Genomic DNA, 21,281 nt, shown 5'->3' with positions numbered 1-21,281 from the left:
GGGGTGTTGACTAGTTGTTTCAGTCCCAGGTTGGCGAGGTTGTCCAATAAGGCGGTGGTGTTGTTGTCGGTGCGATTCTCCAGGTGGAAGTTGAGGTCCCCTAGGAGGATGTAGTTGGTGGACGGGAGTGCGTGTGGGCTGATGAAGTCTGCGATGTCTTCGCTGAACTTTGTGCGTGGTCCTGGTGGTCTGTATATCAGGGTGCCTCTGAGGGTGGTCTTGGGGTCGCTGTTGATTGAGAAGTGGAGGTGCTCGGCGTCGGGCAGTGAGTTGTCGGTGTAGGTTGAGATGCGGATGGAGCTCTTGTGGGCGATGGCGATGCCTCCTCCGGTGCGGTTGGTGCGGTCTTTCCTGATGATTTTGTAGCCGTCGGGGATGGCTATGGCAATGTCGGGTGCTGAGGAGGGGTTCATCCAGGTCTCGGTGAGGAAGGCGATGTCCGGGTTTGTAGAGTCGATGAGGTTCCACAGTTCGATGGCGTGCCTGTGGACGGATCTGGTGTTGACCAGGATGCAGTTGAGGTTGTTTCTGGGCGAGTCGTTCCTGTTGGGTGTGGTGTGAGTTCGTAGGCAGGTGAAATGGCAGTTGCGGCAGGTGAAGGGTCCGTGGGTCCGCTTCGGGGTGGCGCGGCAGCAGGCCGGCGTGCGGCCGGGGTTGAGAGCAGTGAGGAAGGCGGAGTTGTGGGTCAGGCGGGGGAGGTGGGGGTCGCGGGGGCCAGGGGTTGTGGCGCTAGGCGCGGTCCAGGCGCGGACGGGCGCAGACGGGCTTGCCTTAGGCGCGCCAACTACACCTTCCTCTCACGCAAAGGTATGTTTCCCTATTTCAATTGTGTAGTTGATGGTACCCCACAAATAACACCAAAAAACTTAGCAAACAACAACAACACAGTGACTTCTACAATAACAACTTATTACAAGCCTGGGATCCTAGGCTACGTCCAACCCGATAACCACTTCAACTTCTTGTGTTAAGTGCTTCTCATCCACTCAACAACTTAAAACATCACCACATCACACCACACAATCTCAGCAAAACACTGCAGGCTAGACAACAGTGATTGCTATGCACAACCCTAGTGGTACACACTTCTCCAGTGCTAAGAGTTAATTTTGAATTTCTGGAATACCATTGCTCCTCCAAACCGGGACATTTGCTTTGGGATCAGGAATGGGCTTGGGCAAAAGCGAGCTCTCATACAAATATAATGACTCCCTCTCACAACAGAACCATCCTCCACTACCTTCTGTGAGTGGCCATGAAGTGTGTCTTCAATCTCTCACCGGACAGATCTTTTTATGTTGGCAGAGACGACGAGGGAATCAACAAGATTAAACAATTTAGATTTCTGTAAAGCCCATTTGGCCACACAATAAGGACCCAGAATCAAAAATCAAAAATGTAAGTTAAATGATTTATTTCCAATCAATAATCAATCCAATGTTTATGCAATGTATATGCAAGTCATGAAAATGTTGAAAAGGTACAGAATTACAGCTGGCAAGCTGAAATATCTCAATCAGTTCAGTCTCATCAAATTAAGATACAGAGCAATAACAACCACAGCAATACCAATACAGAAAATTAAGATTAAAAATAAGTGTCTCATAAAGAAGCCCCCAATCTGTCTTCTGAACATGAAATAATTCCAAAATCATCTAGTCAGAATTCTAGGATAAGGGTGGTTGGGATGGAGTTTAAGTAAATTCGGAAATGTGAGAAGGTGTCAGCATAGAGAAAGCTTTCGTAGAAGTCCTCCAGAAAAAGGAATACATGTTAAGCATAAAGCTTAACATTTTCAAGAAGAAGGAAAGCAGAGAGGTCTGTACCCCTCAAAATCTAAGGGAAGTCTGTCCCAACGTCTATCAGCATAAGCATTAGTTAAAACAAACAGAGTCTTCAACGTGAAAGTTATCAGTTTCCTTCCCTTGAAGGACCAATCAGCTTTGGAACTATCATCAACATTCGCAACATCACCTGAATTTCCCATCCCACAGATCCCGGACAGTTACTATGACCTTGGACGTCCTACATTCTTGGTACACGATGAATAGGAGGCTTCAGGTTCTCATTAAATCTTCACATCTCTTGCCAGGATTTATTCTCTCATTCCTTACTATCAACAAAGCTAATATATAAGACAATACTCCTTTTCACTAGCTAATGAAGCCTTGAAATGGACCTGCAAAGACAAAGAACACACTATCCAGTTAAGTTAGCCTGACTTTAACTAAACATTTAATGTGCATTTCAAGTACATGGCTATACATGTCTTTTCATGCACACACATTTCAAATAAGCATAAACATGAAGAAGTGGAATACAATTTACTTCAATAAATGCAACTTAAAGTGTTAATCTAAAACATGAATAATGGACACATGTAAGCATTTTATGTGAAAATAAGTATGCATGTTTATAACGCTTCATTTTTTCAGTGATTACATTGCATTCATATATTTTGACATCAGTCCAAGTTAATAATATTAAAGCACACAATAGAGATAATGTCAAAGGTAAATGCATAATTTGGGCAATGATGACGTGTAAAGGATGGAGTTTAAATTGCGCTACTCCACCAGTAAATAAAATTCCAAGGTGGGCATAGTTCATTCGTTTTCTGTTATTATAATTATTTACAATTATTTACAGAATAGTCCTCTTTTATTGCCATGTTTGAAGTTTTAAGGCTAATTCACAAAAGCATGTAGGGGTATGTAAAAGAGTACTACAGTACAAGTACTTCACATACTTAAAAATGTCTTTGTGAATAATCAGCTAAATGTTTTGTGGTAAATTCAAAAAGGCATGAAAGAGCATATAAAAGAGTACTACAGGAATCCTATTTTTACATACTCCAAAATGCCTTTGTGAATAGGCCCTTAAAGTGCAAGGCTGAAACATGTTTAGTGTGTCCTATATAAGTCAAAAAGCCTAATTCACAAAAGCATTTATAGGTTCAGAAAGTAGTACCATATGACTACTCTTTTACATACCCTTGTCTGTCTTTGTTTATTTGCAACTAAATGTCAAACACAGCCTTTTCAATTTACTAATTGCAGATGAATATTCCTATGTTATTCCCATTTGAAATGTTTAGGGCCAATTCACAAAGGCCTGTAATAGTATGTAAAAGGGTTCTACATGAGTTCTCTTTAATGTCCTCTTATATGCCTTTGTGAGTGTGCCTAAAGCTTGAAACATGGAGAAAACGATTTGAAAGTTTCTCTAAGCCATGCCTGCCACAACAACTGAAATACATTTGAAGCCAGACAAAGGATACATTTTTCACAGCTATGAGTTATTTTCAATTGTAAGTGTATGCCTTCCAATTAACTTTGGTTCAGCCACTGTGGGCATTATCCAGGGATTGCTGGGGGTTGCAGCCATGATCCCCAGCTTGTCTCATGTGACCTCTGACACTGCATTTGTGACCTCTGGCGATATAGGTGGCAAAATCAGTGCCAAGAACAGAAGACAGCTTGCCCTAATTGGTATTGGGCCACCACTCTCCTTTTTCCCCTTTGTTTATTACATTCATTTTGAATAACAGTCTGCTATTCACTATTAGTGTAATCCAAAACAGAATGCTATGAGCTGCAACATGACCTTTGTTGGCAGTAATGGTAAAAACTTAAAATATATGCTTTTAAATGTATCTTATGTGCATGTTTGCATGTGAGATTGTGTTTGTGTGAAAAGAAGGATGTGTATGTGTGAGCATGTGTGTCTGTGTAAGTATGTGCATGGGTCAGCAAAGGTGAGTGAAAGTCATTGACAGGTAGTGAGTAAGAATGAGGAAGGCTAAATGTCAGTGAGCATGAGTGAGCCAAGTGAATGGGAATGACAGTGTATGAGTAAGAGTGACCATAAGTAACTGAAAGAACGTGAATAAGGATGTGCATAAGGAAGTGTTAGGGGGTGTCATTTAGAATGAGTGTGAGTGAAAATGTGCAAGAAGGACAGTGAGCAATAGAGAGTAGCTGTGAGCGACAATGAGTAAGAATTAGGGAGTCAAAGTAAGTGATAATACCTGAGAATGACTGGCGGAGACTAAGGGCCTGATTTAGTTTGGCAAATGGGTTACTCCTTCACAAATGTGACGGATATCCCGCTCACTGTATTACAATTTCCATAGGATATTATGGAATCATAACAGGGCGGACAGGATATCAGTCATGTTTGTTACAGAGGAACTCCATCCGTCTAACTGGAAAACAGGTCCTGAGTGTGAGTGCAAGTGATTGTGAGTGAGAAAGTACTGTATATGTGAATGAGAGAAAGAGTGAACATGAGTAAGAAAGAATGAGTCAGAGTGAGTGACTGACAAGACCTGAGATTGAATGAAAATGAGTGAGTCAGACCAAGTGGATGCAAGTGTGTGTTAATGAATGAGTAAGAGTGAGTGAGAATAAGTATGATAGTTAATGTAAGTGAGAGCGAGTGAACTGTGGTGTTTTGTTTGTGAGTCTCATTGGCCCAGGAATACTGAAGGTAATTCTCGGCTTATAGAGGTACCATTTTAAAATACTGGTAGTAAGATATAGAAAGCAGTTATTAGCATGACAGGCTTTGCAACAAAATGTTGCTGCTGGCATACTGGAAGCAATTCTTAGCATGACAGGCACCTGTGACAAAATAAAAGCACTGTAATACTAGTGGTAATTCTTGGCATATGGGGAATCCATGGAAAAATGCTAGTAATGACATCTTTGAAAACATTCTTGGCATGGGACACCTGTAGCAGAGTGCATTTGCTGATACGCTGAAGTCATTTTTGGCATAAGGTAAAACAACCATGGCATATGGTAGCTGGGGCAACCATGAAAAAATGCTGGCCCTGACATATTAGAGGTAAATATTTGACACAGTATTAATAGCAAAATTCTGGCACAGGCATTTTGTATGTCATTTCTTTGGCCTAAGAACCACCCATGACAAATGTAGACAACCATGACAAAATGATGACACACTCAATTAAGTCAATTTTTGAAATATTGAGTCACCCATGGCACATTTGGAAACAAAAGTGACTTCCAGGAGTGTCAGGTTTTATTGGCTTGGTACACCATGAAAGAGCAAGAATGCTTAATGAGTTTCTTTTCAGAGCCTATAGTTTTTTTAGCAAATTATATGAAAGTTGATCTTTAAAATGCACTATTTGACCCCATTCTTTTCAAACATTTTTCAGGGGAGAAGCTATTGCACACATACAGAAGGGGGTTTGCTCACTTGCTACAACGCAGGAAAGCATTATGCCCCACCACTTTCAAAGATAATGTTAGCACCCTAATCTAGATGGTATCTACAATGGATATTGCTCTGTGTTGTATTACTATATCAATCATGCAGTTATTATGGAACTTCAGCAATGCCAATTATTGTGAGGTCATCAGGGCTATAGTCATTTGAAATCTCTTCCTGGGAAAGATTAATCGTCAAAGGCCACATGCTATCACTTCATGTGATGTCATTAAGGTCAAAGTTGTGTGATGCCACTTCCTCCCCCCCTGCCATTTTGTTGAATTGATATCCATGGCTGGCACCTCCTTAAATCAATACTTGCAAACAAGTGACCCTGGTGATTGCTGCAGCGTTTGTGGGGTCCTCATCAATGAAGGTGCAGAAAGCACTGGCCAGTACAGGACACAAATGGCCAGCAGCCACTCTAGAGACACACTGGCCCTCCTTCATGGCCTACCAATTGTCTTACCATGCAGGAACTGTGACAGCCCTAGATCACCTCGTTCTGTCAGTGACGCTTTAGCAAGACGGGAAGGGTCAGGGAGAGAGGCCCTCATAACATTAGCAAAGCCCTGTGAGAGGTGTATTGCAATACTGGGCGCTGTGCTTCTCCATCTGCATCCCCACTTACTGTTCACCTTAATAATAAGAATAATACTTTTACAGCGATGCATGCAGCACTTCTGACTTTTCAAATTTTAAATAACAAATGTGTCTGGTGCCCGGTTTCTGGTACTCAATTTACTAACCTCTGCAGGATGTGTCTGCCTTGACTTATCATCTTCCTATCACTACATTTGTATGCAGCAAACTTTCAACTCACTTAGCTGTCCATTTAGCATTAATAACCTTTTGTTTGTTGACTGGAAAATAGTATATGCATTTACTGGATGCACCATCATGACCGCATTGATTCACCCTAAATGGCTGCATTTAGTGAACGTGCCATATATAGATGCATTTATCAAATATATCAGCGGGACCTCCATATAAAATACTAATCATGGTAAAGTGCATTTACAGCATACACCACAGTGAGGCTGCTTTCATTTATGCACACTAGTGGACATTTATTGAAAGCACTCAAGTAAACTACATTTACTGGCGGTTTTTACTTCACAGGGTAAACTTAATTTCTTTAATGCACCGCAGTAAACTGAGTTTATTGAATATATGCAGTGAGCTGCATTTATTGAATGGATTCTGTTAAGGTGTGTTCATTGAATTCAGCATGGCTGGCTCATTTGTTAACAGTATTCTATTAAGCACTCTACTTCAGTGAAACTCATTGTGTAGCATTCATTTAATGTACCCAGGCACAGATTTATCCTACTTTCACTCAGCGCAACGCAGTAAGCCATCTTATTGTGCTGCATGAAAGGACAGGAAGGTCTCAGCATTTAAGTCCAAAGTGCAAACAAGCATTGGTAACCATAAAGTTTGAAAACTTTTAAAAAGTTTAAAAGAGTTGCTTTTGACAACTCTGGCCTGGTTTGGTTAACCTAGTTCCAACAGGGAAAAGGTCACAGGGATCAGAAAGTAGATTCTGAACGGTTACCTGGTCACCACAGCAGCCTTGAGTCCAGTTCCACACTTTAAGAAAGAATAACCTTAGAGTTCAATGGAGTGGTCCTGATGCTGGGGATACAGCATATTGAGATGCTGAAAGATTTTCTGGGTGCCGTGCAGTCAACAGCGGTCTTCCTGTGATTATTTCTTGGACCACTGGTAAGGTGGAGAGTCTTTGGCTAAAGAAGTTGGGGTCCGTCAAAATCCTCTCTGAGGCAGTAGTAGTCCAGTGGTGTCTGAACTAACAATCTGCACTTCCAATGGGTCCAGTAGTTTCCTTTGGTGAAGGCTAGCGAGGGTTTGTGTCTATCTTTGGTGACCAGTCTGCACTCCGATGACACGGTGAAACTTTTGAGTGCTGAAGGGTGGCTTTCTTGGCTGCATATCGACAGTAAGCAGTGTTTCTTTGCATGTAGCTACTGACTACCTAAAATGGGCTACTCCAGTTTTTATGGCCCTAGTGCTGGAACAAGGGGTCAGCCGACTGACCCTTGAAGTTCACCTTTTCTGTCTGGGGGTCTGGAGTGACTTTTTCAAGAGCAAGGCACCACAGGCACAGTCTTCCCTTTATTAGACAAAGGGGCAGCAGGTGCAGCCTCTTTTGAAAGATCCAGTGTTCAACAGGGCAGTACTGCTTCTGTCCTTTCTCCGGTCTACATGTGTTAGACTTGGCATCCTCGGTGTGGTCTCCCCAAACTTTTTTGCCTCTGCTTCCCAGGTTGTTGATGTGTGCTAGACTCTGGTTTTGCTGTTTTATGATACCCTGGGCACTTTACCACTAATAACCAGTGCTAAAGTGCAAGTGCTCCTATGTAAAATGTATGTGTAATTGGCTTATCCATGATTGGCATATTTGATTTACTACTAAGTACCTGGTTGTTGGAAAATGGGTTATTGGTAGGGCAGGTAGGTACCTACACCTAGCAACAAGCCACTAACCTCCACATAGGTACAGTTAGGTCTCAGTAAATTAATCCCAGCTCAACCCTTGGTAGCTTGGCAACGAGCGTCAAGGCTTAACTTAGGAGACAAAGTGTAAAGCATTCAAATATCACAAAACAGTAATTAAATAAAACACAGGAAACAGTTTAAAAATCCAAAACCAATTTATAAAAATAGTTTATATTTTTATCTTTAAAATGACACAAAAACGATTAAAATCGGTTCAGGGGAACCGGAGATATGAATTTTTAAAGAATTATTACTTTTCTAGCGCTTAGAAACAAAAAGCGCCAATCGGGTCATCTGGTTGCACCTCGACCGGGGCAAAGTCAAACTTTCAGGCCGACCGCGATGGAGCCCTGCTCGGCTACAGGTCGTGGGAGGCCTCGGTTAAAAAGTTACCTTCTGACTTAGTCTTTATTTTGAAGTTTTTCTTCACCGGGACGAACCTGCCAGTTGAATCCGACCTCCTGAAGCCCTTGTCCGGATACGCGATGTGGGTTTCCTCGGTGGAGACTTTTACCTTCGGACTTAGTCGTTTTTTCGAGATGAAAATCCTTCGACCGGGGTAAACCTGGATCTTGATCCGACGTCCATGGAGCCCTTCTCGGATACGATGGCTGGGAGGTCCCGGTCAACTTTTTACGTTCGGACTTAGTCTCTTTTTTGGATGTTTTTCTTTACCGGGACGAACCACGAAGTCAGGCCGGGTCGCGGTTGAGGCAAGCCGGCTAGAATTTCCGCGGCGGGTCGGTCCCTCTCTGGAGCTTTTTTCCAAAAATTCTCAAATCTTTTCCAAACTTCTGGGGCTTCACCCAGATGTTCTTTTAAGGTTCTTTTGGGGTCCACAGCTCACCCCAAGGGTCCAGAAGTTCTGTGATGGTCCTTGGGGGGTGCGGACTTCAACTCCCAGAATGCACCTGGCGCAAACTCCTTTTTGGCCACTGGACAGTGGTCAGCTGGTCGCTTTCTTCAGGAGTTGGTGCAGGGGACTCTGGTTAGCAATTTTTCACCTGTAGCAAACAGGGAGTCCCTCCTTGAACCAGTTGAAGCCAGGCAAAGTCCTTCTTGTGGTGAAGCCCAAGTGTGCAGCTGGTGCAGTCTTTCTGAGTGCAGGGTCCAGGTGCAGGCCAGGGGTCCAGCAGGGCAGTCCTTCTTCTCCTTGTAGTTCCTTCTTCTTGAAATTTGGTGGGGATCTGAGGCGTGGGTGCAGGTCTGCCAGTTTTATCCTTGCTCCTGGGTGAAAAGCAGGGGGGCCCTGGTTCTCCAATCAGGGACAGGGTCGTCCCCCTGTGATGACCACTTCCTGGGAAGTGTGGCAAAAATCCATCCCAGAAGGCAACAGTCTCCAAAAATCCAAAATGGATGAATCTGATTTTTGGAGGAGAGATCTGGCTGAGCCCACCCACTGGTGTGGCTAAAAATCATAAACACACCCCTCTCCTGCCCTCTCCTAATCTAATCAAGGGGGCACCTAGCTGTCTGGGTTTGCAGGATGTGGGGGTGTTGCTGGGTGCTCCAGATGTCCTTCTCTGCCTTCGAAGACCAGTTTGGCAGCCCTCCCCCTTCCTGCCTCACCATCTGCTGAGGGGAGATTCTCTCCCCCAAGCACATTCCTTTGTGTGAAGCCAGGCCACTTCACACCTCATTAAAGTAGCCTGGCAGAAGCTGCTGCAGGCTGGCCAATCAGAGCACAGCAGCAAAAACAATGCAGAGCTGAAATTGGCAACTTTTTAGGTAAAGTCTAAACTTTTTACCTGGACAAGTTATATTAAATCCAACAACTGGAAGTTGTGGGATTTATTACAACAATCAATTTGATACCAAATTCCTGGTATGTAACATTTAAGGAGACTTTAAAATTTAAAATAAAGTCTGCCCATTCTAGCCTATGAAGGCCATTTACTTCAAAGAGGGAAAAACGAATTTGGCTGTTTTTACCTCACCAGGGCTTATAAATCTATTTTTATAAAGTCCCTGCTTATAGTTACATGGCACCCAGCCCTAGGGGCACATAGGGCACACCTTAGGGGTGACTTATATGTAAAAATAAGGTAGTTTAAGACTTTGGAAGTACCTTTAATTCCAAAGTCGAATTTGCATATAACTTTAATTTAAAAGCAGCCAGCAAGGCAGGCTTGCTTTTAAAATGACACTGGGCACCTCAGCAATGCACCTAGGTGTGCACCACCTATGCTGTGGTCCCTAAACCTACATGCCCTACCATATACTAGGGACTTATAGGTAGGTTAACTTAGCCAATTATAATTAGCCTAATTTGCATATCCATTTTACACAGAGCACAGGCCCTGGGACTGGTTAGCAGTACCCAGGGCACCATCAGAGTCAGGAAAACACCAGCATAAAGTGGAAAATGGGGGCAAAAAGTCATGGGGCCTCTGCAATCAGCCCTGTTTTCTCACACAACCCCCCCCCAGCCCACACGCCCAGGAGACTCAGCCCAACCCTGGGAGAGTCTTCCTGGCTTGTTAGGCGAGGAAGACAGTGAAGAAAACTGGCTGTCCCTTTGCAGGGCCTACTCTGCCTTATCTCCTCCTGTCAGGGTCACTCCCTATGGGTAGTGAAGCCATCCCAACAGTAAAAGGACCCAACTCAAACTGAAACTTCCCTCTAGGGGGGTCTTCCTCCTCTCTCTCTGCCAACTTGGGTAGTGAGGTGCCCACCTCCCCTACTCCTAACTTTGCTAGGGCAACACCTAGCTTACCCAAAGAGGTCACCCAACACTTGAGCAACCCAACCATGACCAATAGGGTCAGGGGGCCTACTTTGCTATTGGCCCTGGGGTCTGCCTCCCAGGCCAAGTACAGTGCTGCCAGGAAGGCTAGCACCCAGCAGAGGCTACTGACAGCTGTCAGTACCCAGAACCACACCCTAAGCTCTCCACTGACAGGTGGCTGAGCTGCTTTAGGGGCATCTTTGGGGTCCTGGCACCCCTCTTGCTGTCTAGAGTGGGGGGCTACCACCTCCTGTGGCAGACACCCTCCTTCCACTCTCCCTTCTGTCAGTGCAGGGGCAACACCTTGCATCTGGACAGCTGCCTGACTACTCAGGACTTCCTTGGGGTCAGGTGAGGCCTCACCAGTGCCAACTCTGGGCTCCCCCCCTACTGGGGCAGAAGGCCCTTGGCTCCCTGGAACTCTCTTTAAGAGTGGCCTACCCTTCCTTTTCTTCTTTCCTTTTCTTGGGGACCCCTGTCTCCTAACTGTAGGGACTGACTCCCCAGGACTTTGGGTTGGGGGGGCGCCCTGGGCGACCACCCCATCTGTGACCAGACTCACCTCTGGGAGGTCATTGCCCAGGATACAATCTAGGGGAAGGTCAGCACTGACTACCACCCTAATCCAGTCAAGGATACCCTCCCTTTCTAGGGGAACTATGGCTACAGGTTTGGAGGTGACCTCCCCTGTGGCTATCCTGACTTTCTTTGTCTTTCCTGGGACATACATGTCTGGGGTCACTAACCGGTCACTCACTATAGTGTGACTGGCACCGGTGTCTCTCAGGCCAGTGGTAGGGATCCCATTCACTTGAATGTGGTGGAAGTGCCTACTCCCACCATCAGGGATCACCAGCTTACCATCTGGTCCTGTCTCCCAGCACAATGCTAGGAGGACTTCATCATCTGAGGAATCCTCCTCTATGGCTACACTGGACAGCCCAGTGCTAACCACCTTCCTTGGACAGGCTGCATTTCCTCTGAAGTGACCTGTCTGCTGACAGTTAAAGCAAGCCCTACTGTCCAAGAGTTTTTTTAGCCCTGGGTCTCCCTGTCTCTGCTTGTCAGAGTGGGAGTGGGATTTACTCTCCTCCTTCTTAGGGTTCTGGGGTACAGAGGGAGTCTCTGTGGTGGGCTTACCACCTCCCTCCTTAGGTTTTTGGGGACCTGTCCCCCCCTTCTTGGAGTCTCCCCCCTGGGACTTGACAACCACCCTGGTTCTCAACCACTCATCAGCTGCCTCCCCTAGCTCTCTAGGGTTGGTCTGCTTAGAGTCCACTAGATGCTGGCGTAACCTTTCTTGGATACAATTGGTCAAGATGTGCTCTCTCATGATCAGATTGTATAACCCCTCATAAGTATCTACTTTGTTACCAATAATCCAGCCCTCTAGTGCCTTTAGTGAAATGTCCACAAAGTCAACCCAAGACTGGGTACTGACCTTCTGGGTGTCCCTGAACTTCATTCTATATTGCTCTGGGGTCAGACCAAACTTCTTGGCTAAGCACCTCTTCATACTAGGGTATGAATCTGCCTCCTCCCCCCTTAAGGTCAGAAGCCTATCCCTCCCTGAGTTGGGGACCAACTCCCACAAAAGGGAACCCCAGTATTGAGGCCTAACCCTTCTCATTTGGAGTGCCCTCTCAAAGGCCCCTAGCCACTTATCTATGTCATCCCCCTCTACATAAGCAGGAACTACCCCCTTGGGTAATCTGGGGCAAACTCCCCCACCCATGGACACCTCAGCTTCTTTATCGCTGCTTCCATCTCTTTTTTCTTTGTATGCCCACTTTTTCTTTTCTAGGGCCAGCTTCTCTGCTTCCAAAGCTATGTATGCTAGCTGGGCCTCCAGCTCTCTTTCTCTGATGGATGGGTTCTCTCCTCCTGAAAGGACCCCCTTCCCACCACTAGCTTTGGATCTGCCCCTAGTGACTGTGTTTACTGAGGACCGTTCTTCCTCATCCTCACTTGGGCTCAGATGCATTCCCTCCCCTGAGTGGTTAGAGCTTGCATCCTCCCTTCTTTCTCCCTCCTCTGGAGCTTCTTCTGACTCTACCTCTTGGGCCTCAGCCCATGCTGTCAGGGATGTGATCAGGATTTGCTTCCTGAGATCAGTGGTTGCAGGCAACCCTCTTTCAATACACAACCCCCTAAGCTGGACTACTGTCAGTGTGGGTAGGCTAGCCAGATCAAGCTCCATGGTTCCCTAGTTTTGTGTCAACAAAAACTTTTTGCAAAAATTGGAAACAAGAATTTAGAAAAATTACAAAAATTCAATAATTGAAATTAATCCAAATTAAAAATTAAAAACAATTTTTGCACTAGGACAATTTAAAGGATTTTTAATTTGTTTTACCTAAAACTGTAACGTGATATTGAACACAAGTACAGGATCCCGTCGCTGCTTCCAATTATGTTGGAAAATGGGTTATTGGTAGGGCAGGTAGGTACCTACACCTAGCAACAAGCCACTAACCTCCACATAGGTACAGTTAGGTCTCAGTAAATTAATCCCAGCTCAACCCTTGGTAGCTTGGCAACGAGCGTCAAGGCTTAACTTAGGAGACAAAGTGTAAAGCATTCAAATATCACAAAACAGTAATTAAATAAAACACAGGAAACAGTTTAAAAATCCAAAACCAATTTATAAAAATAGTTTATATTTTTATCTTTAAATTGACACAAAAACGATTAAAATCGGTTCAGGGGAACCGGAGATATGATTTTTTAAAGAATTATTACTTTTCTAGCGCTTAGAAACAAAAAGCGCCAATCGGGTCATCTGGTTGCACCTCGACCGGGGCAAAGTCAAACTTTCAGGCCGACCGCGATGGAGCCCTGCTCGGCTACAGGTCGCGGGAGGCCTCGGTTAAAAAGTTACCTTCTGACTTAGTCTTTATTTTGAAGTTTTTCTTCACCGGGACGAACCTGCCAGTTGAATCCGACCTCCTGAAGCCCTTGTCCGGATACGCGATGTGGGTTTCCTCGGTGGAGACTTTTACCTTCGGACTTAGTCGTTTTTTCGAGATGAAAATCCTTCGACCGGGGTAAACCTAGATCTTGATCCGACGTCCATGGAGCCCTTCTCGGATACGATGGCTGAGAGGTCCCGGTCAACTTTTTACGTTCGGACTTAGGGGGTGATTCTAACCCCGGCGGTCGGCGGAGAGGCGGCGGTCGGACCGCGAACAGACCGGCGGTCCAAAAAATGGCATTCTGACCGCGGCGGTCACCGCCGCGATCGACCGCCACTTTCCCACTCCGACCGCCACGGTGGTCATGACCGACGGGCTGGAGTTTGTGCACTCCGGCCCGGCGGTCGACCCAAGACCGCCAACCGCATCATGACCCTGCTTACTGCCGCGGTTTTTGGCGGTCGGGAACCGCCATGCGAACCATGGCGGTAGGCACTATCGGGGCCAGGGAATTCCATCCCTGGCACTGATAGGGGTCTCCCCCACCCCCCACTACCCCCCACGAGTCCCCCCCCCACACCCTCCACCCCCTGCCACCCCCCAGAGATGTTACAAACCCCCTGCCCCCCCCACCCCGACATGCACATACACGCACCCCGACATGCACGCACCCCCAACATGCACATATGCACACCCCCTACACACACACATACACAACGGGGGCACATACCCGCACACATACATGCCAACATGCGCACCCGCCGAACTACACACATTGCCCATAGGCACAGCAGCACCCCCCGCCCGCATGCACGCACTCACACACCCCCTCTACACACCCCCATGCACGCACACATCACACAACACCCCCCCACCCCCTCCCCTCACGGACGATCAACTTACCTTGCGTTGGTCCTCCGGGAGGCGACGGGAGCCATAGGGACGTGACCGCCAACAGAAGACCGCCAACAGAAGACCGCCACACAGAAATGTGGGTCGTAATTCTGTGGGCGGTGTTCTTCTGGCGTGGCGGTGGAGGTTAACCAGTCTCCACTTTCCCGCCGACCGCCAGTGTGGCTGCTGGCGTTTTTCCGGCGGAACGCTCCCAGCGGTCGGAATACGCGCCGCGGCATACCGCCGCGGTCGGCGGTCTTTACCGCGGCGGTAACAAGGCGGTCTTGCGAAAAGACCGCCAAGGTCAGAATCACCCCCTTAGTCTCTTTTTTGGATGTTTTTCTTTACCGGGACGAACCACGAAGTCAGGCCGGGTCGCGGTTGAGGCAAGCCGGCTAGAATTTCCGCGGCGGGTGGGTCCCTCTCTGGAGCTTTTTTCCAAAAATTCTCAAATCTTTTCCAAACTTCTGGGGCTTCACCCAGATGTTCTTTTAAGGTTCTTTTGGGGTCCACAGCTCACCCCAAGGGTCCAGAAGTTCTGTGATGGTCCTTGGGGGGTGCGGACTTCAACTCCCAGAATGCACCTGGCGCAAACTCCTTTTTGGCCACTGGACAGTGGTCAGCTGGTCGCTTTCTTCAGGAGTTGGTGCAGGGGACTCTGGTTAGCAATTTTTCACCTGTAGCAAACAGGGAGTCCCTCCTTGAACCAGTTGAAGCCAGGCAAAGTCCTTCTTGTGGTGAAGCCCAAGTGTGCAGCTGGTGCAGTCTTTCTGAGTGCAGGGTCCAGGTGCAGGCCAGGGGTCCAGCAGGGCAGTCCTTCTTCTCCTTGTAGTTCCTTCTTCTTGAAATTTGGTGGGGATCTGAGGCGTGGGTGCAGGTCTGCCAGTTTTATCCTTGCTCCTGGGTGAAAAGCAGGGGGGCCCTGGTTCTCCAATCAGGGACAGGGTCGTCCCCCTGTGATGACCACTTCCTGGGAAGTGTGGCAAAAATCCATCCCAGAAGGCAACAGTCTCCAAAAATCCAAAATGGATGAATCAGATTTTTGGAGGAGAGATCTGGCTGAGCCCACCCACTGGTGTGGCTAAAAATCATAAACACACCCCTCTCCTGCCCTCTCCTAATCTAATCAAGGGGGCACCTAGCTGTCTGGGTTTGCAGGATGTGGGGGTGTTGCTGGGTGCTCCAGATGTCCTTCACTGCCTTCGAAGACCAGTTTGGCAGCCCTCCCCCTTCCTGCCTCACCATCTGCTGAGGGGAGATTCTCTCCCCCAAACACATTCCTTTGTGTGAAGCCAGGCCACTTCACACCTCATTAAAGTAGCCTGGCAGAAGCTGCTGCAGGCTGGCCAATCAGATCACAGCAGCAAAAACAATGCAGAGCTGAAATTGGCAACTTTTTAGGTAAAGTCTAAACTTTTTACCTGGACAAGTTATATTAAATCCAACAACTGGAAGTTGTGGGATTTATTACAACAATCAATTTGATACCAAATTCTTGGTATGTAACATTTAAGGAGACTTTAAAATTTAAAATAAAGTCTGCCCATTCTAGCCTATGAAGGCCATTTACTTCAATGAGGGAAAAACGAATTTGGCTGTTTTTACCTCACCAGGGCTTATAAATCTATTTTTATAAAGTCCCTGCTTATAGTTACATGGCACCCAGCCCTAGGGGCACATAGGGCACACCTTAGGGGTGACTTATATGTAAAAATAAGGTAGTTTAAGACTTTGGAAGTACCTTTAATTCCAAAGTCGAATTTGCATATAACTTTAATTTAAAAGCAGCCAGCAAGGCAGGCTTGCTTTTAAAATGACACTGGGCACCTCAGCAATGCACCTAGGTGTGCACCACCTATGCTGTGGTCCCTAAACCTACATGCCCTACCATATACTAGGGACTTATAGGTAGGTTAACTTAGCCAATTATAATTAGCCTAATTTGCATATCCATTTTACACAGAGCACAGGCCCTGGGACTGGTTAGCAGTACCCAGGGCACCATCAGAGTCAGGAAAACACCAGCATAAAGTGGAAAATGGGGGCAAAAAGTTATGGGGCCTCTGCAATCAGCCCTGTTTTCTCACACTGGTAAAATGCACTAGAGGTTCCCTGGACCTGTAAATCAAATGCTACTAGTGGGCCTGCAGTATTGGTTGTGCCACCCACATTAGTAGCCCTGTAAAGATGGCTCAGACCTACCACTAGGGTGTCTGTGTGTGCAGTTTTAAACTGCCAATTCGACTTGGCAAATGTACCCACTTGCCAGGCCCAAACTTTCCCTTTTTATACATGTAAGGCACCCCTAAGGTAGGCCCTAAGTAGCCACATGGGCAGGGATCAGTGTTTGTTAAAGGGGGGACATGCACTGATGTGTGTTACTGTCAGCGAGGCCGGATCCTCGGTGTTTGCGCCTGTTCCCAATATGCTCACCTCTTGGCAGCTCCAAACTCTACTAACTATCATTGCACAGAGTTAAAGAATGGCCAAACGGGTGATGGGGTTGGGAACAGCGGGGAAGGAGACCTGTGGAAGGAAGAGTTAGGAACACAATAGCAAGGTCATTCACATTAATCTTCATGAACTTTGTTTTAATTCTTTATGCTCTAATAACATGAGAGATCAAGAACTTTTCAATAACGTGACCTTTTTATAATCATATACTGTGAACATTGAACTCTCTCAAGTTAATCCTTAGAATAGCAATTACGTCACAACAAGAGTCAATGAGTACATTCGTTCCCAAAGAATTAACTGCTATAGGATTCATGAATGATACTGTAAAATTGGCAAACTGACTAAACTTGTTTTGTCTAGAAAGATCACACTCTGTTTGATCTAAGTTTCATGATTCAATTGCCCAGAAGTGATTGCACACCTTATTGCCAGACTGCGCATCAAGACTCAAATATCTGGAATGATCGCGCGCTCTGCCGATCTGAACTGCAACGGTTAATTGCCAAAAATGAATCGCGCTCACTGTTGCCGATTCAACCATCAAGATTCAAACGTCTCGAAATGATTGCGCACTCTGCCGATCCGAACTGCAAGGGTTAAGCGCCAAGAGTAAATCGCACACACTGTAAATCACAAAGCCAAAAACACAAATGTTTCTAGAAAACGGAGTTGAGGGCCTACCCCGAACTCCGCCTTACCGCCCTTCTTGAAGATCAGCAAGATAACGAGGAAAGGGCCAGGAAATGTCCAAATAGGCCTCCGGAACAGGAGCCCTGGAAAATGCTGCTGCTCTGCACTGGGACCTCTAAATAGTGAGCACGTGGAGTTGGGCTGGGTTCCTTAAATAGACCCAAGCCCCACCCACATGCCACACCCAGCCAGGCTGCAGGAAAGGCTTGAAGATGAACAAGCTTGAAAATGCAATATCAGCACAAAATGCATGAATTATTACATTGCATAAGGCTTGTCATTTTGCATTATGTTGCCCGTAGAGTGTGCACTGTCCTGGTGTTGACAGTTACATGTCCTAACGGTAAAATACTGCTAAATACAGTCTTCGCTGTTGCAAGGCCTATCTCTCTCATAGGTTAACATGGGGGCCGCCTTTAAATCTTATTAAAGAGCAGATTCCATTTGAGAGCAGATTGAAATGTGGGGTTTAGGGTCTCTGAACTCACATTTTAAAAATACATCTTTTAGTGAAGCTAGTTTTTAGATTGCTAGTTTGAAAATGCCACTTTTAGAATGTAGGAATTTCCTTGCTTAAATCATTCTGTGACTCTGCCTGTTTGTGGATTCTCTGTCTGGGTAAGTTTGACAATTTGCATCTCTCCTCTAGACTGTGACACAAAGGGAGCTGGGGTATAGCTTGCATATCCTGATAAGCCATGTGTGCTATGAGAGGAGGGAGGAGTGGTCACTCACACCTGAAAGGGCAGTGCCTGCCCTCACACAATGCAGTTTCCAACCCCCTGGTGTGTGTCTGGGGCCTGGCCTGGGCAAGGTAGGATCTTGTGAACAATAGAGATTTTCTTTTGAATTAGGCCTATTTCAAAGGCAGAAAGGGGTATAAGTACTGGACCCAAAACCCCTGAAAATTAAATCACTTCTGGATTCAAGAGGAACCTCTGCGGAGGAGAAGAGCTGCTCCTGCCTTTGACTGTTTAGTGGTAGAAATACTTTATTCGGTCATGCATGACCATCAAAGTGCACATAAATATGAATAACATTTAAAACAATTCTAAAATATAAACATAGGACACATGAATGGAAGGATTAATCGGGATCCTACTATTAAAACTCAATAAATAACTCAGTCCTAAAAATAATAATAATAACCTCCATACCCTGAGGGGGATATTAATTACCCAAATTGCCAAAAGTTCCACGGATAATGATATTGAAAACAGTTTCAGGCCAGCCCAGTCCACTGACTTAAAATTATATTTCCTAGTTAGATATTTATCAACCGAGGCTAGAAACGTTTGGCGCCCGCACCAAAGTGACAGTAGGAATCTGCTAACTGAGAATACTATTTCCTCTGTTGTGTCGTATTTTAAAATTCTTAGGGTCTGATGATGATCTCTTATCCTGAGCTGCAAACAAATTGGTCAAATCCATATTCTTCTTTGTTCATTATACTCTAGGCATGAAAATAAAACATGGGCTTCAGTCTCATTCGTCAGGCCACAGGCTGGGCATAAGCTTGAGGCGGTGTCCCCATTCTACCTACCTGAACACACTTAGGGGAGGGAGCCTGTCCTGGATCTTATGAACAGACTTTTAGCTAGGGCCAGATTGATTCTATCAAGATATGGTTCAAAGCCAGGGAAGAGTTTTATCTCCATGATTGCCCTACAAAGCTGTCTCCTGATTTATAAACTCCAAATATTGTTTTTTAAGTATTTGGGTATCAGCTTTACGTAAGCAATCAGGCTTATCCCAGAGTCTGTTCAGGCTCAGCTTGCTGAACCAGTCTCGCACTGACTTCATCCAGGGTATACGGTTAGCATTAGCTGGGGTAATCAAATCCCTTACTGAGCCCCTGTAATGACTCAGTTCATTAGTGGACCACAAACGGACCTAGTAAGCAAGAGGCGTAAAAGCTGCGAAAAATGCCACTCTACGTGTGTTTCAGTCCAGGTAGAGTGGAGTTAATGGGCTCCCCATTGGTATTTTTAAAAGTTTCCTTATAAATGTATTTTCTGCAATAGTCAAGCAGTCTAGATTGATGTGCCCCCACAGTTCTCTACCAAATAAGCCAGCTCCATGCGCCTTTGCTCGATAGACTGCTAACGCTGGAGAGACAGATCGTGAGCTGGTTACATTATAGACCCTGATAATAGCGTTAGAGCTGTGCTGAAACACTAGAGAGGAATTGGATAGTTGGGGGAGCCATTTTCGATTTCTGGTTAATTTCACCACCAAGTTTTCAAATGATTCAGTCCTCTCCAGTATTTCACCACCTACTCTAATTGGTCTCAACTTAGCTTCCCTCTGTCCGAAAACCATATATTTTGTCTTCTCCACATTTAATTCCAATCCTCTTGAATTACAAAAATTCATAAATCTGTCAATTAAAACTTGGAGCCCCATTGGTGACAGAGAAATCAATAGGGAATCATCAGCGAAATGTTATATGGGAACATTTACGTTGTTTAATGAGGAGGCATCGTTCTTACAATTACAGGGTTCCTTCGCCACTGCGTTCATGTAGAGAATAAATAAGGTGAGGGTTAATGCGCATCCTTGGTTACGCAATGGCTAATACGCACACCACGTCTGATGGCAACCTCGTTTGTTAATTCACCCCTTTTATCCCATCGCACTGTTGTGTAGCCATTTTAGTTATAGCTCCATGCACATCATTTTAACATACTAGGCCTGCAGCTGTGCACTTTAACCTAGATGTATTTTATTTGGCTTTGCTTTATTATTGTTACAGTAGCCACTTTTACGGTCTTGTTTTAGTTTCTCTCTACATACTGTTTTTGCCTACAACAGCACTCTGTTCTCAAACAAGACATTCTTGCTCACTCTGTGCTTCTTTCAAGGCTACAACAGGATAGGTTCCCAGTGAACGTGGTATAAGTTTAGTCTCTGACGTTCATAGAAAACACACATCCTTACATAGGGACATTTTCTTAGAACATCAGCTGTTTTATTATAAAAACACTTCCCTGTCCCTTACACATTAGAGGGAGATTCCAGCCAGAGAACCACGACTGTATGCTGATTGCCGAATGCCTTGCTACAGCTGTATTGCAGACTTCAGGCCTTTGCTCAGGTATGGGGGATGATGTCTTCCCAGGGGAACCTGAAGGGCAGAATTAGAGCTTAACACACTGTGCTCTATCGTAGCCTAGGTAGGAATTAGTTTGCTGAGTCTAGTGACAATATGGTAGCAATATCTTTATGTTTTACTCTCCTTGTCACGGTTTTAATCTTGTCACGCTGTATCATCCACGCTTTGCTATCTAAGATGTACTCACTTTATCAAAGCATTATTGAAATATATACTGCCTCTGTTTGTCATTGTGTATGTGAGGCTAATGTAACTGAGAGAAATGGATGAGACCTGAGTGACCATGGCTTCCCTGAGAAACCAGTTATGTCATGCGCTTGGCTTCCCAATCATCCCTGCCTTTGGGTAGAGATGAGGCCCTGCTAGTTAGCCGGAGCAGAACCTGGATTGGAGCAACAGGTGTCACCTGTAGTGGGTCAGACTCAGTCTCCCACACCGCAGGCGATTCTGCCAATCGAAATCCAGTAGTCTCATTAGAATAATGAGAGCCTAGGCGACAGCACTTGCGCATAATTCATGTATCCCTGATGCCTCGCCTCGCACTGCAGCCCATAGTCTCGGTGGAACTACCACTGCAAGATGCATCCTTGACAAAAGTCTTTGCATCACAAGCCCCTCATTGATGACATTTTTGACAATGATGCAGGACTCCTCATTACAGTCCTACAGCTTCTCCAGAGCAGTGAATGTGCAAAGCATCTTTGACATAGGACTTTGCATC

Source organism: Pleurodeles waltl, chromosome 5, assembly GCF_031143425.1.
Source record: "Pleurodeles waltl isolate 20211129_DDA chromosome 5, aPleWal1.hap1.20221129, whole genome shotgun sequence".
NCBI classification, from domain to species: Eukaryota; Metazoa; Chordata; class Amphibia; order Caudata; family Salamandridae; genus Pleurodeles; species Pleurodeles waltl.
Note: the sequence above shows the minus strand (reverse complement) of the source record.